This window comes from Thalassophryne amazonica, chromosome 7 (assembly GCF_902500255.1).
Source record: "Thalassophryne amazonica chromosome 7, fThaAma1.1, whole genome shotgun sequence".
NCBI classification, from domain to species: domain Eukaryota; kingdom Metazoa; phylum Chordata; class Actinopteri; order Batrachoidiformes; family Batrachoididae; genus Thalassophryne; species Thalassophryne amazonica.
In genome coordinates, this window is record NC_047109.1 from 63,920,287 (window position 1) to 63,938,631 (window position 18,345).

General features: G+C 42.0%; 1 protein-coding gene across 1 annotated transcript in view; it reads right to left on the minus strand.

Annotated features, from left to right (window-relative positions):
• Nucleotides 1-17,177, minus strand: part of dgkb (diacylglycerol kinase, beta) — a 290,604-nt gene extending 273,427 nt beyond the window's left edge. Inside the window, exon 1 of the mRNA XM_034174329.1 lies at nt 16,857-17,177. The gene's annotated coding sequence lies outside the window, so the exon portion shown is untranslated. The remainder of the gene's footprint in view (nt 1-16,856) is intronic.
• Nucleotides 17,178-18,345: the final 1,168 nt, after the last annotated feature.

An 18,345-nucleotide genomic window follows, 5' to 3' on the forward strand; every position in this document is an offset into this window, starting at 1 on the left:
ACATTATTCACTTTGTGTGTTTTTAGGAATCCGCTAGGTTGCGTAGCTACTAGCTCTTAGCCGATTTAGCATGGCGGCTTCTCCTGTCTCTCCCGTACTTTTCTGCTCTGGGTGTGAAATGTTTAGTTATTCCTCGGCCTCCTTTAGCAGTAACGGTACTTGTAATAAGTGCAGCTTATTCGTAGCTTTGGAGGCCAGGCTGGGCGAATTGGAGACTCGGCTCCGCACCGTGGAAAATTCTACAGCTAGCCAGGCCCCTGTAGTCGGTGCAGACCAAGGTAGCTTAGCCGCCGTTAGTTCCCCCCTGGCAGATCCCGTGCAGTCGGGAAAGCAGGCTGACTGGGTGACTGTGAGGAGGAAGCGTAGCCCTAAACGGAAGCCCCGTGTACACCGTCAACCCGTTCGCATCTCTAACCGTTTTTCCCCACTCGACAATACACTCGCCGAGGATCAAACTCTGGTTATTGGCGACTCTGTTTTGAGAAATGTGAAGTTAGCGACACCAGCAACCATTGTCAATTGTCTTCCGGGGGCCAGAGCAGGCGACATCGAAGGACATTTGAAATTGCTGGCTAAGGCTAAGCGTAAATTTGGTAAGATTGTAATTCACGTCGGCAGTAATGACACTCGGTTGCGCCAATCGGAGGTCACTAAAATTAACATTAAATCGGTGTGTAACTTTGCAAAAACAATGTCGGACTCTGTTGTTTTCTCTGGGCCCCTCCCCAATCAGACCGGGAGTGACATGTTTAGCCGCATGTTCTCCTTGAATTGCTGGCTGTCTGAGTGGTGTCCAAAAAATGAGGTGGGCTTCATTGATAATTGGCAAAGCTTCTGGGGAAAACCTGGTCTTGTTAGGAGAGACGGCATCCATCCCACTTTAGATGGAGCAGCTCTCATTTCTAGAAATCTGGCCAATTTTCTTGGATCCTCCAAACTGTGACTGTCCAGCGTTGGGACCAGGAGGCAGAGCTGTGGTCTTATACACCTCTCTGCAGCTTCTCTCCCCCTGCCATCCCCTCATTACCCCATCCCCGTAGAGACGGTGCCTGCTCCCAGACCACCAATAACCAGCAAAAATCTATTTAAGCATAAAAATTCAAAAAGAAAAAATAATATAGCACCTTCAATTGCACCACAGACTAAAACAGTTAAATGTGGTCTATTAAACATTAGGTCTCTCTCTTCTAAGTCCCTGTTGGTAAATGAAATAATAATTGATCAACGTATTGATTTATTCTGCCTAACAGAAACCTGGTTACAGCAGGATGAATATGTTAGTTTAAATGAGTCAACACCCCCGAGTCACACTAACTGTCAGAATGCTCGTAGCACGGGCCGGGGCGGAGGATTAGCAGCAATCTTCCATTCCAGCTTATTAATTAATCAAAAACCTAGACAGAGCTTTAATTCATTTGAAAGCTTGTCTCTTAGTCTTGTCCATCCAAATTGGAAGTCCCAAAGACCAGTTTTATTTGTTATTATCTATCGTCCACCTGGTCGTTACTGTGAGTTTCTCTGTGAATTTTCAGACCTTTTGTCTGACTTAGTGCTTAGCTCAGATAAGATAATTATAGTGGGCGATTTTAACATCCACGCAGATGCTGGGAATGACAGCCTCAACACTGCATTTAATCTATTATTAGACTCTATCGGCTTTGCTCAAAAAGTAAATGAGTCCACCCACCACTTTAATCATATTTTAGATCTTGTTCTGACTTATGGTATGGAAATAGAAGACTTAACAGTATTCCCTGAAAACTCCCTTCTGTCTGATCATTTTTTAATAACATTTACATTTACCCTGATGGACTACCCTGCAGTGGGGAATAAGTTTCATTACACTAGAAGTCTTTCAGAAAGCGCTGTAACTAGGTTTAAGGATATGATTCCTTCTTTATGTTCTCTAATGTCATATACCAACACAGAGCAGAGTAGCTACCTAAACTCTGTAAGGGAGTTAGAGTATCTCGTCAATAGTTTTACATCCTCATTGAAGACAACTTTGGATGCTGTAGCTCCTCTGAAAAAGAGAGCTTTAAATCAGAAGTGTCTGACTCCGTGGTATAACTCACAAACTCGTAGCTTAAAGCAGATAACCCGTAAGTTGGAGAGGAAATGGCGTCTCACTAATTTAGAAGATCTTCACTTAGCCTGGAAAAAGAGTTTGTTGCTCTATAAAAAAGCCCTCCGTAAAGCTAGGACATCTTTCTACTCATCACTAATTGAAGAAAATAAGAACAACCCCAGGTTTCTTTTCAGCACTGTAGCCAGGCTGACAAAGAGTCAGAGCTCTATTGAGCTGAGTATTCCATTAACTTTAACTAGTAATGACTTCATGACTTTCTTTGCTAACAAAATTTTGACTATTAGAGAAAAAATTACTCATAACCATCCCAAAGATGTATCGTTATCTTTGGCTGCTTTCAGTGATGCCGGTATTTGGTTAGACTCTTTCTCTCCGATTGTTCTGTCTGAGTTATTTTCATTAGTTATTTCATCCAAACCATCAACATGCTTATTAGACCCCATTCCTGCCAGGCTGCTCAAGGAAGTCCTACCATTATTTAATGCTTCAATCTTAAATATGATCAATCTATCTTTGTTAGTTGGTTATGTACCACAGGCCTTTAAGGTGGCAGTAATTAAACCATTACTTAAAAAGCCATCACTTGACCCAGCTATCTTAGCTAATTATAGGCCAATCTCCAACCTTCCTTTTCTCTCAAAGATTCTTGAGAGGGTAGTTGTAAAACAGATAACTGATCACCTGCAGAGGAATGGTCTATTTGAAGAGTTTCAGTCAGGTTTTAGAATTCATCATAGTACAGAAACAGCATTAGTGAAGGTTACAAATGATCTTCTTATGGCTTCGGACAGTGGACTTATCTCTGTGCTTGTTCTGTTGGACCTCAGTGCTGCTTTTGATACTGTTGACCATAAAATTTTATTACAGAGATTAGAGCATGTCATAGGTATTAAAGGCACTGCGCTGCGGTGGTTTGAATCATATTTGTCTAATAGATTACAGTTTGTTCATGTAAATGGGGAATCTTCTTCACAGACTAAAGTTAATTATGGAGTTCCACAAGGTTCTGTGCTAGGACCAATTTTATTCACTTTATACATGCTTCCCTTAGGCAGTATTATTAGACGGTATTGCTTAAATTTTCATTGTTACGCAGATGATACCCAGCTTTATCTATCCATGAAGCCAGAGGATACACACCAATTAGCTAAACTGCAGGATTGTCTTACAGACATAAAGACATGGATGACCTCTAATTTCCTGCTTTTAAACTCAGATAAAACTGAAGTTATTGTACTTGGCCCCACAAATCTTAGAAGCATGGTGTCTAACCAGATCGTTACTCTGGATGGCATTTCCCTGATCTCTAGTAATACTGTGAGAAATCTTGGAGTCATTTTTGATCAGGATATGTCATTCAAAGCGCATATTAAACAAATATGTAGGACTGCCTTTTTGCATTTACGCAATATCTCTAAAATCAGAAAGGTCTTGTCTCAGAGTGATGCTGAAAAACTAATTCATGCACTTATTTCATCTAGGCTGGACTATTGTAATTCATTATTATCAGGTTGTCCTAAAAGTTCCCTAAAAAGCCTTCAGTTGGTTCAGAATGCTGCAGCTAGAGTACTGACGGGGACTAGCAGGAGAGAGCATATCTCACCCGTGTTGGCCTCTCTTCATTGGCTTCCTGTTAATTCTAGAATAGAATTTAAAATTCTTCTTCTTACTTATAAGGTTTTGAATAATCAGGTCCCATCTTATCTTAGGGACCTCGTAGTACCATATTATCCCATTAGAGCGCTTCGCTCTCAGACTGCGGGCTTACTTGTAATTCCTAGGGTTTGTAAGAGTAGAATGGGAGGCAGAGCCTTCAGCTTTCAGGCTCCTCTCCTGTGGAACCAGCTCCCAATTCAGATCAGGGAGACAGATACCCTCTCTACTTTTAAGATTAGGCTTAAAACTTTCCTTTTCGCTAAGGCTTATAGTTAGGGCTGGATCGGGTGACCCTGGACCATCCCTTGGTTATGCTGCTTTAGACGTAGACTGTGGGGGGGTTCCCATGATGCACTGTTTCTTTCTCTTTTTGCTCCGTATGCATCACTCTGCATTTAATCATTAGTGATCGATCTCTGCCCCCCTTCACGGCATGTCTTTTTCCTGGTTCTTTCCCTCAGCCCCAACCAGTCTCAGCAGAAGACTGCCCCTCCCTGAGCCTGGTTCTGCTGGAGGTTTCTTCCTGTTAAAAGGGAGTTTTTCCTTCCCACTGTGGCCAAGTGCTTGCTCATAGGGGGTCGTTTTGACCGTTGGGGTTTTTCATAATTATTGTATGGCCTTGCCTTACAATATGGTGTTATGTGTCGGACGCAGCTCGGAGAACCGACCAGCGTTTGAAGGACCCAGTATGAAATAAGCAGAGCACGGTACAAAGGCTAACTGAATTTAATACATAACAGTGATGATATAATAATAAAAGGTGCGGCCTGGCGTGGTGCGCTCCCAGCAGCGCTAACGATCCGGAGCCAGAAGCTGTTTCGGACCCAAGGACCCCGCCGACACCCCCCAGGTGGCCGCAACAACCGAGTCTGTGAAAGAAGGAACCATTATGTGAGTCCACACTCTACACACAGAACACTTAAAGGTGTACAAACAGCAAACACTTCCTGGCTTGATTACTGATCAGCTTCCCAACCTGCAGGCATGGAACATCCAGTTCACAAAACTCCACCGCAGTGGAAGCTGATACATGACTAACAAACAGCTCAATATAATAAGGTGTGAGGGACACCACATTTACTGACTGTATAACTATTAGTCACAAAATCTAACGTACCTCAGGAAGTGTGCTGACGAGCGTGAGACATCACCCCCTCCTCTTTCACAGACTGTGCATCAAACCTGGACGTTCTCAGCATCCGCTGTTGATGAGATGGCTCCCGAGACGACGATCTCACCCGTCTGGTCACAAGGTCGAGTCTCTGGCAAATACACACTGTGCACTCCAGTCTTAAATGCCAACATGTTCCAATCCATCCAGATGCACCACAGCTGTGAGTCCTGACGAGTCGCAGGTGATCAGGGTGAGGTCCTGACAGCCTCAGCAACACAGCCACTCAGTCCCAAACGCAAGCCACCTGGGAGGAAAACCAAAAAACAGAAACAAACCGGCAGCCAGGCCCCCCCAGCCATATAACATATGGAGCGCCTTGGGGCAACTGTTTGTTGTGATTTGGCGATATATAAGAAAAAAGTTGGTTGATTGATTGATTGATAGATATGGTACTACGAGGTCCCTAAGATAAGATGGGACCTGATTATTCAACACCTTATAAGTAAGAAGAAGAATTTTAAATTCTATTCTAGAATTAACAGGAAGCCAATGAAGAGAGGCCAATATGGGTGAGATATGCTCTCTCCTTCTAGTCCCCGTCAGTACTCTAGCTGCAGCATTTTGAATTAACTGAAGGCTTTTTAGGGAACTTTTAGGACAACCTAATAATAATGAATTACAATAGTCCAGCCTAGAGGAAATAAATGCATGAATTAGTTTTTCAGCATCACTCTGAGACAAGACCTTTCTGATTTTAGAGATTGCGTAAATGCAAAAAAGCAGTCCTACATATTTGTTTAATATGCGCTTTGAATGACATATCCTGATCAAAAATGACTCCAAGATTTCTCACAGTATTACTAGAGGTCAGGGTAATGCCATCCAGAGTAAGGATCTGGTTAGACACCATGTTTCTAAGATTTGTGGGGCCAAGTACAATAACTTCAGTTTTATCTGAGTTTAAAAGCAGGAAATTAGAGGTCATCCATGTCTTTATGTCTGTAAGACAATCCTGCAGTTTAGCTAATTGGTGTGTGTCCTCTGGCTTCATGGATAGATAAAGCTGGGTATCATCTGCGTAACAATGAAAATTTAAGCAATACCGTCTAATAATACTGCCTAAGGGAAGCATGTATAAAGTGAATAAAATTGGTCCTAGCACAGAACCTTGTGGAACTCCATAATTAACTTTAGTCTGTGAAGAAGATTCCCCATTTACATGAACAAATTGTAATCTATTAGACAAATATGATTCAAACCACCGCAGCGCAGTGCCTTTAATACCTATGGCATGCTCTAATCTCTGTAATAAAATTTTATGGTCAACTGTATCAAAAGCAGCACTGAGGTCTAACAGAACAAGCACAGAGATGAGTCCACTGTCCGAGGCCATAAGAAGATCATTTGTAACCTTCACTAATGCTGTTTCTGTACTATGATGAATTCTAAAACCTGACTGAAACTCTTCAAATAGACCATTCCTCTGCAGATGATCAGTTAGCTGTTTTACAACTACCCTTTCAAGAATTTTTGAGAGAAAAGGAAGGTTGGAGATTGGCCTATAATTAGCTAAGATAGCTGGGTCAAGTGATGGCTTTTTAAGTATTGGTTTAATTACTGCCACCTTAAAAGCCTGTGGTACATAGCCAACTAACAAAGATAGATTGATCATATTTAAGATCGAAGCATTAAATAATGGTAGGGCTTCCTTGAGCAGCCTGGTAGGAATGGGGTCTAATAAACATGTTGATGGTTTGGATGAAGTAACTAATGAAAATAACTCAGACAGAACAATCGGAGAGAAAGAGTCTAACCAAATACCGGCATCACTGAAAGCAGCCAAAGATAACGATACGTCTTTGGGATGGTTATGAGTAATTTTTTCTCTAATAGTTAAAATTTTGTTAGCAAAGAAAGTCATGAAGTCATTACTAGTTAAAGTTAATGGAGTACTCAGCTCAGTAGAGCTCTGACTCTTTGTCAGCCTGGCTACAGTGCTGAAAAGAAACCTGGGGTTGTTCTTATTTTCTTCAATTAGTGATGAGTAGAAAGATGTCCTAGCTTTACGGAGGGCTTTTTTATAGAGCAACAGACTCTTTTTCCAGGCTAAGTGAAGATGTTCTAAATTAGTGAGACGCCATTTCCTCTCCAACTTACGGGTTATCTGCTTTAAGCTACGAGTTTGTGAGTTATACCACGGAGTCAGGCACTTCTGATTTAAAGCTCTCTTTTTCAGAGGAGCTACAGCATCCAAAGTTGTCTTCAATGAGGATGTAAAACTATTGACGAGATACTCTATCTCACTTACAGAGTTTAGGTAGCTACTCTGCACTGTGTTGGTATATGGCATTAGAGAACATAAAGAAGGAATCATATCCTTAAACCTAGTTACAGCGCTTTCTGAAAGACTTCTAGTGTAATGAAACTTATTCCCCACTGCTGGGTAGTCCATCAGAGTAAATGTAAATGTTATTAAGAAATGATCAGACAGAAGGGAGTTTTCAGGGAATACTGTTAAGTCTTCTATTTCCATACCATAAGTCAGAACAAGATCTAAGATATGATTAAAGTGGTGGGTGGACTCATTTACTTTTTGAGCAAAGCCAATAGAGTCTAATAATAGATTAAATGCAGTGTTGACTGTTATATGGCTGGGGGGGCCTGGCTGCCTTTTTGTTTCTGTCCTTTGTTTCTCCTTCCAGGTGGCTTGCATTTGGGACTGAGTGGCTGTGTTGCTGAGGTTATCAGGACCTCACCCTGATCACCTGTGGCTCGTCAGGACTCACAGCTGAGGTGCATCTATATGGATTGGAACATGGTGGCATTTAAGACTGGAGTATACAGTGTATATTTGCCAGAGACTCGACCTTGTGACCAGACGGGTGAGATCATCGTCTCGGGAGCCATCTCATCATCAGTGGATGCAGAGAACGTCCAGGGTTTGATGCACGGTCTGTGAAAGAGGAGGGGGTGAGGTCTCACGCTCGTCAGCACACTTCCTGAGGTACGTTAGATTTTGTGACTAACATTTATACAGTCAGTAAATGTGGTGTCCCTCACACCTTTATTATATTGAGCTGTATGTTAGTCATGTATCGGCTTCCACTGCAGTGGAGTTTGTGAACTGGATGTTCCATGCCTGCAGGTTGGGAAGCTGATTAGTAATCAAGCCAGGAAGTGTTTGCTGTTTGTACACCTTTAAGTGTTCTCTCTGTGTGTAGAGTGTGGACTCACATAATGGTTCCTTCTTTCACAGACTCGGTTTGTTGTGGCCACCTGGGGGGTGTCGGCGGGGTCCTTGGGTCCGAACAGCTTCTGGCTCCGGACCGTTAGCGCTGCTGGGAGCGCACCACGCCAGACCGCACTTTCTTTTGTTGTATTTTGTATCACTGTTATGTATTAAATTCAGTTAGCCTTTGTACCATGCTCTGCTTATTTCATACTGGGTCCTTCAAACGCTGGTCGGTTCTCCGAGCTGCGTCCGACACATAACAGTTGAGGCTGTCATTCTCAGCATCTGTGTGGATGTTAAAATCGCCCACTATAATTATCTAAATATAATTCAATGTGCATATTAAACAAATATGTAGGACTGCTTTTTTGCATTTGCGTAATATCTCTAAAATTAGAAAGGTCTTGTCTCAGAGTGATGCTGAAAAACTAATTCATGCATTTATTTCCTCTAGGCTGGACTATTGTAATTCATTATTATCAGGTTGTCCTAAAAGTTCCCTGAAAAGCCTTCAGTTAATTCAAAATGCTGCAGCTAGAGTACTAACAGGGACTAGAAGGAGAGAGCATATTTCACCCATATTGGCCTCTCTTCATTGGCTTCCTGTTAATTCTAGAATAGAATTTAAATTTCTTCTTATTACTTATAAGGTTTTGAATAATCAGGTCCCATCTTATCTTAGGGACCTCATAGTACCATATCACCCCAATAGAGCGCTTCGCTCTCAGACTGCAGGCTTACTTGTAGTTCCTAGGGTTTGTAAGAGTAAAATGGGAGGCAGAGCCTTCAGCTTTCAGGCTCCTCTCCTGTGGAACCAGCTCCCAATTCAGATCAGGGAGACAGACACCCTCTCTACTTTTAAGATTAGGCTTAAAACTTTCCTTTTTGCTAAAGCTTATAGTTAGGGCTGGATCAGGTGACCCTGAACCATCCCTTAGTTATGCTGCTATAGACTTAGACTGCTGGGGGGTTCCCATGATGCACTGAGTGTTTCTTTCTCTTTTTGCTCTGTATGCACCACTCTGCATTTAATCATTAGTGATTGATCTCTGCTCCCCGTCCACAGCATGTCTTTTTCCTGGTTCTCTCCCTCAGCCCCAACCAGTCCCAGCAGAAGACTGCCCCTCCCTGAGCCTGGTTCTGCTGGAGGTTTCTTCCTGTTAAAAGGGAGTTTTTCCTTCCCACTGTTGCCAAGTGCTTGCTCACAGGGGGTCGTTTTGACCGTTGGGGTTTTTACGTAATTATTGTATGGCCTTGCCTTACAATATAAGGCGCCTCGGGGCAACTGTTTGTTGTGATTTGGCGCTATATAAATAAAATTGATTTGATTTGATTTCCACTTCTTAATTAGAGTTTGAACACTGCTGATTGGCATTCTCAGTCTGTTGGATGTCTTTTTATATCCCTTTCCTATTTTATACAGTTCAGTTACCTTTCAGTTACAATTCTTTTGCTTTCCGTATGACTCAGAAACCAGAAATGTCAGCGCAGCATTGGATGAAAGATGCAATGGGCTGTCAGGAGCCCAGAAACTCACTGACCTTTTATACCCATACACTGATTACAAGCAAACAGATAACAGGTGACAACAGATAGCAGGTCCGGATGGTTACCTTTTGCAGCTATTCAAACCAGTTTGTGTCACCTGTATGCGCATTATCAGGCCAAAATCACCAGGATATGTAAACTTTTGATCAGGATCATTTGGTTAGTTTCTGTTGTCATTATGATTTTAAAAGAGTAAACACATTTGTCTGACAATAAATGGCTTCACCCAATCACTATCCATGAGTGAAATAAAATTTTTGTGTTGTCATTCATGTTCTTGAAAAATGGCCCCAAAAAAATTCTGCACAATTGAGCACAACTGTATATAAGGGGTTAAAATGGGCCAGGGCAGACTGATAAAAAGAATTCCGGCACCTTTCACAACTTTTTCCACAGCTTTTGTTAAATTCCAATCACAAACACCCACTAAAAAACCTCTACTGCTACAGCAGAAATGGCCCCACTTCGACTCATTAACAAGAAAAGAGTATTATGAAGCACTGTGTATTCAAAGTGGATGACCAAGGTGTGATAATTGTGTCACAAAAGCTGCCAGAAAATGTGCCAGCATGCATTTCAGATTAACAGAAAGCTTAAATTTACCAAAGCAGATCCAGATCACTTTGAACATGAGTACGTTTCAATTCATGTTAATGTTTTAGTCCATTCATTATGTAGGCTAACGTAATGTAACCATGTAACCATGTAACCATGATGTAACCATCGAACGACATTCATGCACAGCATCTTGCTGCAGTTGAGCTGCATTTGAATTCCTCAGACAGCATTTGTGTGGCACTTAGGGAAATACGCCAAATTCACAGGTCAGCATGAATGTAGAGAACAGGCACACTACCATCATACTGCATTCAAACAAAGACGTCACACTCATTTAAATTCATACGGCGGTTGTACTACTGTGGGACTGCTAGCTGGAATGGCATACAAACTGGCATCTGAAATGGAAACCCACCAGCATTCAGAGTAGTTTGATCATGTAGGCACATCCCGATTGTGCCCCCGATAAGCCATCACCCCACCACTCTCAGCATCCTGTTTGGTGCACAGAGGAAATACTGTAATGTGCAAAGTCTGTCGCATGCACTCATCTTGTGCACTACATGTGATACACGGTGTAATACACGGTGTGTCACAGCGAGTCAGCACATCTCCGTGACAAAGTTGATGTGCACTGCAGGAGTATGGACAGGGTCTAACAGCCATGAGAACATGATAATTCAGATGAATCCTCTGACACATGAGGTGGACTGACAGTAGATGTGTGATTACATGCTCAATCTGGAAGTCCTACCGTGATCACAGGGGCTGTGCATCAAGGCATCTCCATTACGCCTTGATACGCACTGCAGCCATGTGGATGGGGTCTAAAATTGATGACAACATGATAATTTGGATGAATCCTCTGACACATGAGATGGACTGACAACGGATGTGTGATTACATGCTCGTTCGGGACGTTATACCGGTGCAGGTGCAGCAAGTCAGTGCATCTCAGAGTCATGCCACACTGCGCACGGCTGAATGGGCTGTTATAGCTGTGTTACACATCATACAGCTGTTACAACATCTGACCCATATGGAGGACTGACATTGCAACTGTATTACAGAGCAATCACAGTATGAATAGGATAAATAATCTCCTCTGGAATGGCACCAGATGGAACCGCTCGGCCCATGCCAACCAGCCTGCAGACGGGCTGGACTTAAAGGTGCAGGTGCGCTGCAGGTGGGCAAACACACAATCATCTTAATGTCTATATTTAATCCCCCTTTTGACAGATATGTGTTAGAAATCCTTACATATAGATCAGTCACATAAAACAGTGAAGAAGTTGGCACCATGACCGCATCCATGTATTAGTGGGGGCCACCGGTGCTTTGTACAGGCAGCTGGTGATCACATGGACTCTTGCTCCTGTCACTCATGCCGGGACAGCAGCTGATCGCAGCGCTGCACGTGCCTGCTTCCTCCACACATCTCGTATGTTTGTGTGTGAACCCACTTGACCAGCATGGCGGCTGCTATACACAGCTAATCCAGAGAGAGTGGCTGAGGGGGAGAGAGAGTGAGAGAGAGAGAGAAAGGGTGTAGCAGCAAAGTGCATGTGACAGGTCGGTCACTGCATGTTCACCTGTCACATGAGACTGTCTTTAAACTAAATGTACACATTGAAATAACTGCGCTATTCCTGACCAGTGCATCAAAAGTGCTCAGCGAGATGGGAGGAGACAGAGAAAGAATGCAGCTCTATTAAAACATGCATAAATTCTCAGGGACTGGACAGGCCCACTGAGGGACCAGGTGGGAGTGTAACACATATGTTGCGTGTACAGGCGGTAACGGTCCGACATTCAGCGGGAGTGGCGAAGAGGTCCACGCAAGGTTCTGGTGCTGCAGTGCTCGGTCTGCTATGCTCCGCCCCCCCTACCCTCCCCCCCATCCCGAACAGCTGATTTCCAGAGAGGGGGAGAGAGTGTGGGACAAAAACAGACAGTGGAAGAGAGGGGGAAAAGATGAAGGCACACGTGCGGGGGGGAGGAATCCAACACAGGAACTGTCTATTCACTTCATGGGTAGGATGTCTTTGACACCCGGCACTGGGACACAGCAGGTTTTCAAAAGAGTGGACCATAGTCCCCTCCCCCAGTTTATGTATGCATTTGACTTGCACTCTGGGTAGTCTACCTGGATTTCGGTGCTGCTACACTCCTAATTACACAATACGTGCTGACTCTGTATCACATTCTGAGTATTTGTACACTACTGTGCGGATGTCTCTCCTGTATGAATGCAGCCCGAATTCTGTTTGCTTTTTGTGTGATTCGTACAGCATTCATGCTCAAGTGTGACGGAGTCCTTGGTGTTTGCTCACCTGCCAAATCCCGCTACCATCCCCACATAAAGACTGACTTATGCATACTTATATTCTCCTTCTCACATATGCACAATCTTTTTTGTGCACTCACATTTCCCCTGTTACATGAATATATTCCCCCTCTCATACATATTAAATTCTCCCTCACACATACATATGAACTGTCAGATGCATATCTGTATTCTCCAGCTCACAGTAAACAAACTCACTTGTGCATACATATATTTCCACTCTCACATGAATATGCTCTCCCTCTTGTATATATATTCGCTCATATCTATCCATCTGTGTGCATGTCACAGGAAATACATATGTGTGTGAGAGGAAGGATATACGTAAGGATTTCAGAATTACAGGTTGGATGACCCATCATACTTGTGACTGTGAGCTGAAGTCTTGCATCAATAAGTGGCTGCATTCATGTGTAGTGGGACAGATGTATGTTTGTGTGTAAATTAGTACACATCATTATTACCAGTGGTGGGCACAGATAACCAAAAAATTAACTTCGATAACAGATAATCAGATAACTGAAAAGTTATCTTCAATAAAGATAAAACAATAAACCACCCAAAAATGTATGGGAAGTTACAGATAACCGATAACATATAATTTCCAATATTACTTCTGACACATCTACAACTAGTAGTAGAACAAATTTAATAACTTATAATAATAAAAATAAAAACAGACCACAACGAGACCACACACTTTTCTTTCTACATTCTGCCCCTGCTGGAAGCTCTTGTTTCCAAGAGCATTCATAAAGCCAATTCTCTATCAATTACCACGCTCCGGTCAGGCGCAGGTCTTGAAAAATAAAGTCATGCTGACTTATGGTTTTGATTATAAATAACATTAATACCGATAGAATAACTCCATTAATGTCAATTATGTCATTTGTACAAAGTTAAAATATAACATATCTTTTAATGTTGAATAATGCACTAATTCTGAGGTTTTGTAACAAACAGACAGATCGCAAAGGATTCTGGGTAAAAGTGCCTCTTTTTGGAGCGAGGCGGAGGGGAAGGCGAAGGGCTACAAATCCCTCCGTTTGGAGGGGTAGGAGGAGCTTACTGCTGTCTCTGAAAAAACAAACATGGCGCCAAAAGAGCCGCACAAATGAAGCGGATTTCATTACAAATTACGCTGTTTAGAAAGTTACAACTTGCCAAAAAACTTTACAGGCAGTTGTCTATGACAGCAGCGTGTCTGCTGCTGGATGCATGTTGCGTATGTTGTCGTTCTGAAGAATATCGTAACGTCGCTCGTGCGCTGCGTTATAATGCACATACACACGAACGCTACGATAAGACACTTTTATATCTCACAACGGAGAAAATCATGATAAAGTGTAAGCATGTTAATTTGCAGTGATCCCGGTAACGCGTTACTCTAATCTGACCACTTTTTTTAGTAACGAGTAATCTAACGCGTTAATCTTTCCAAATCAGTAATCAGATTAAAGTTACTTCTCCATGTCACTGTGCGTTACTATTATTTTTCATTGTGGGTCGACAGCAGCATTAAACTTGGTCCGTTGGCAGGGGGTCGGGGTTCGACTGAACTGCCCACTTTAAGCGAGCTGTGAGCTTTTCATCTGCGTTTTTTTGCAGGAGCTACGACTCGTGCTTTTTTTTCTCCTTTATTTAGAATTCTGAGCTGAGCCGCTCAATATCTGCTGCTAAAAACAGCTGATCCTCCGCGACACGTCAACAACTGACACTATTTTCCACTCAAATGCACCTAAACTCTCTTTCTGAGGACCACATGATGTGAAAACACAATAAAACTTTCTTACCTGTAAATCTGGTCATGTTTTCTGCATAAATAAATGTTATCCATTCTTTGTGCTCAAACGTCAAAGCAGGGGCGAATCCAGATGGAATGGGGGCGTGGGGGAGGGATGTGCCCCCCTCCCCCACAACACCCCTAGATTAAAGGTCCAGTTTTGAAGCCGTTTTTTTACTACAACTACTAATACTACTTAAAATAATAATAATTTCAACAAGTAAAATGTTTAGAGATAATTTAAATGTTAGAATGAATTTTATAGTTACATTTATAAACAATGTAGGTTAGAAACTGCAAGTTTTACTGTTGCAGTGCTGTCAATAGTTAAATATGAGGTCAAGAAAGAGGTCTTTATTTTACTTTTTATAAAACAAATATTTATTTTCATTGAAGTCAAGAAAGGGTGACTATAAAGTGAGTTTTGGCAAAACAGGTATCATTGTCATTTTGAGGTGGCAGAGGGTTGTTGTCGGCAGCTGGGGAAAGTAACTAAAAAAGTAACTAGTAATCTAACTTAGTTAGTTTTCCAATTGAGTAATCAGTAAAGTAACTAAGTTACTTTTTCAAGGAGCAATCAGTAATCAGTAATTGGATTGCTTTTTCAAAGTAACTGTGGCAACACTGTTCATTTGTATGTTCATAAATCTTTGGATAATATCAATCCCTGCTGTTGGATTTCAAGGTCTGTAACACGTGTGTATTTTGTAAACAAACGTAGCCCTGGACACACTCATCTAATAAGCTTTCAGGCAGAAAATGAAAAGTTTCATCAATGGGAATAAGTTGGAAAATATATACACACACATGTATATGTGTAACACATAACCTGACGTCCTAATAGACTGATATTATTTGTCAAGGAAATTTCTAAAGGAAATAAGGCTGGATGCAAAAAATGGGAGAATTTGAAAAAGAAATAAGGTTGTAATTCCATTAAAAAAGTGAAACTTTTATAATGTATACATTCATTGCACACAAAAAAAAGCCATTTGCAAAGCCAAAAAGTTGATTTGACAATCATCTGACATAACCAGGGTCAAAATAAATAGAACACTGCTATCTACTGGTTCCCACACGCTTAGTGAACACTACTGACCAGTAGATGGCAGTAGAGGCCTTGAAAACAAAATTCCAGATACAGTAATCCCTGTCTGCTACATTTAAAATGCGTGGAATTTAACAAACACAAATAAAACCAACATCTATAAACACAGAGAATATATTCAAGATAGTTTTAGGCACTAGAGTTTAATGCTGTTGTCTGTGGAGCCTGAACAGAGTGTCTGAAATGCATTTGTCGTGATGTACTGAGATTACATCATCCTACCCAAAATGCATTGCGGGTCACAGGATGTGCTCACAAAACCTTAAAAATTAGCACATTACTTTAAAACTAAAACATATATCTGATATTTTCACTTAATAAAACTTCAGACATGACAGTAATTTTAAATAACTTGTCCAAAATTTGCTTAGTTAAAATTTGAACCATAAGTTAAAAACGTATGCCTATGGATGTCGGCAGCCTATTGGTATGGTGTTAAAAGAAATGTTTTTTTTTTTCTTTTGGGCTGTTTCTCTTTTGTTTGCAGAGGATTGAGATGCTTTTTATACAAGCAGCTCTTTTCTGTTAGCAAAGGTTATAGCTGTGCGTCTGTTACAAAATTTTTAACAGGTGAGTGCTAAACTAATTTTAAAAATGCTTGTCGCTGTTTAGCTTTATTTCGTTTATCGGTTTAAAAGTTATCGGACAAAGATTAATTGGAAGATAATTGTCCGATAATGGTTTTTAAAGTTATCTAAAAAGATAATCCGATAAAGAAAACATTATCTTCGATAATTATCTATTATTGGAAGTGTGCCCACCACTGATTATTACCTTGTAACGAAGTATGAATGCACCAGATGTTTGGAATCGTGTGCGTGAGTGTGTATGTATCCATCAATAATGTGACACGCTTACATGATTTCCATTGCATTAAATTGCTGTTGATGCAATAAAGCACATTAGATAAAACACTATTTCTATCATATAGGAAAGAGCCTGTACAGTGTGCAGCTTGTGGTGTTGGTGTGTTGTCACGCTGATCTCCGTGGGAATCAGCCACCCTCACTCCCAAAACTTTGATGCTCCACTGGAGCTTAAACTAAAAAAAGAAAAATATTCTGCAGCATCTCAGTGAACATTTTACACAAACACCAGGAAGTAGCTCTGAACAGTATCCTTCATGATTCACGCCGCACTCTGTAGTCAACATCTGTCTCTTTCCAGTGTTACCTAACTGCAACATCTCCTTGCAAAACAATCACCTATCACCAGTTTCCAGCTGCACAAATTTGATCTGTTCAGCATTTTTTTTTTTTTTTTTTTTTTTTTTGTCCTGCAGCAGTGCAGTGAAGAGATCCATCCAGGACGATCTCCACCTCGGTGACAGCAGGTTGAAGCTGACACACCGCGGATGCAAAAAGGCAGCTTGTGGCCACTGCGACGAAATGAGTGCAGCATATCAAAACGCCACTCACCTGCTGCAGATCTCAAGTTCTGAGCTCGGGGGGAAGACACGCTGCGATGACGTTCCTCGATCACATTCCTGCTGCAGCCTCTTCTGGATCCTCCTGCAAGTGCAAAGCAAGAGTGGGTGTTTGTAATTAAATGGAGTGCAAGCGGGTGAATGTGTGAGAGAGCCAAAGAGGCAGCAGCAGCAGCTGGGGATGGTGGGCTGTTTGTGATTTTCTGGCGGTTTCTGGTCAGAGCAGCATCACCCGGAAGAGAGAGAGAGAGACGGAGGGAGAGAGAGGGAGCAGAATTATCCAACACTGGTTTGCCTGCAGTGATCAGTTTCCATACTCTCGCTCACTCACGTCACACACACCCCCCCCCCCCCCCGCTCATTTTCCCCTCCCTTCCCTGAGAAGCCTCAGCTTCTACACTCCCCTGTTTTCTCTCTTTCTCTGCTTTCTTTCCTTCTCTGTCACTACTATCGCCTGCTCCTCTCCTCTCCACTCCTCCACTCCACCCTCACTCTGGTCACGGTAGCAAGATCTCCATTAGTATGCAGCGCAGCAGGCGGGAAGTGCAGCAACCTGTGGGACATCCACGGGGCTGACCAAAGGTGGGAAACGTAGGTAAGAGGAAAGAGGAGGGAGATGAGAAATTGAGACAGGGAAGATAATACAGCAAAAAAAAAGTACATCAGTAAGAATAAGGTGTAAGTGGAGCAACGGGCCATCAAAGGAGAGAGGTTTCCCTGCTTCCTCAATGTTTATTCCGCATTGTGGGATTGATGTGGCATCACAGTAGGAATTAATGTTTAATCTGCATGTTTAAAGCACCTGACTGCTCAATGCTGGTTGGATTTAGTCAGAATTGATTGACTGGGTTGTCTCCATGGCAACACAACCAAACAACTGTCATCAGATTCCAACTGGTATATTGTTACATTCTGATTGGTTTGTGGAACTACGTGACATCACTGGTTTTCAGCACCATTTTGATGCTGTGAGAAAAGTGAACACACACACACACACACACACACAAACGGCCTACACGTGATGGGGCAAAAAATACTAGTGTAATTTCTCCCAAAAGCACTGCAACATGTTGGTATTTTTCTTACGACAATATTTTCGGTTGTGTTTGCAACATAGAGCCAGGTCCATTAGTATTTGGACAGTGGCAATTTTTTCATCTTCAACCACTTACTCCAATTACGGGTCATGGTTTGCGGGGGGGGCTGGAACCTATCCCAGTAGTCATAGGGTGTGAGGCGAGGTACATCCTGGACAGGACGCTAATGTGTCACAGATGTCATGTAGACTTATAACTTTCATTCAAACTGTTTTACAAAACTACCACTTTAGCTGTTTAGGAAGTTCAACCATATTTATACTCAGTCCCTCCATGTTCAGAGTCTGTTAGTAGTTGGCCAAATTAAATGTAAGTATTAATTCTGATACAAGTCATCACTTTCTAAGGTTTCTTCAGACAAGTCAGGGGAAGGATACATGAACA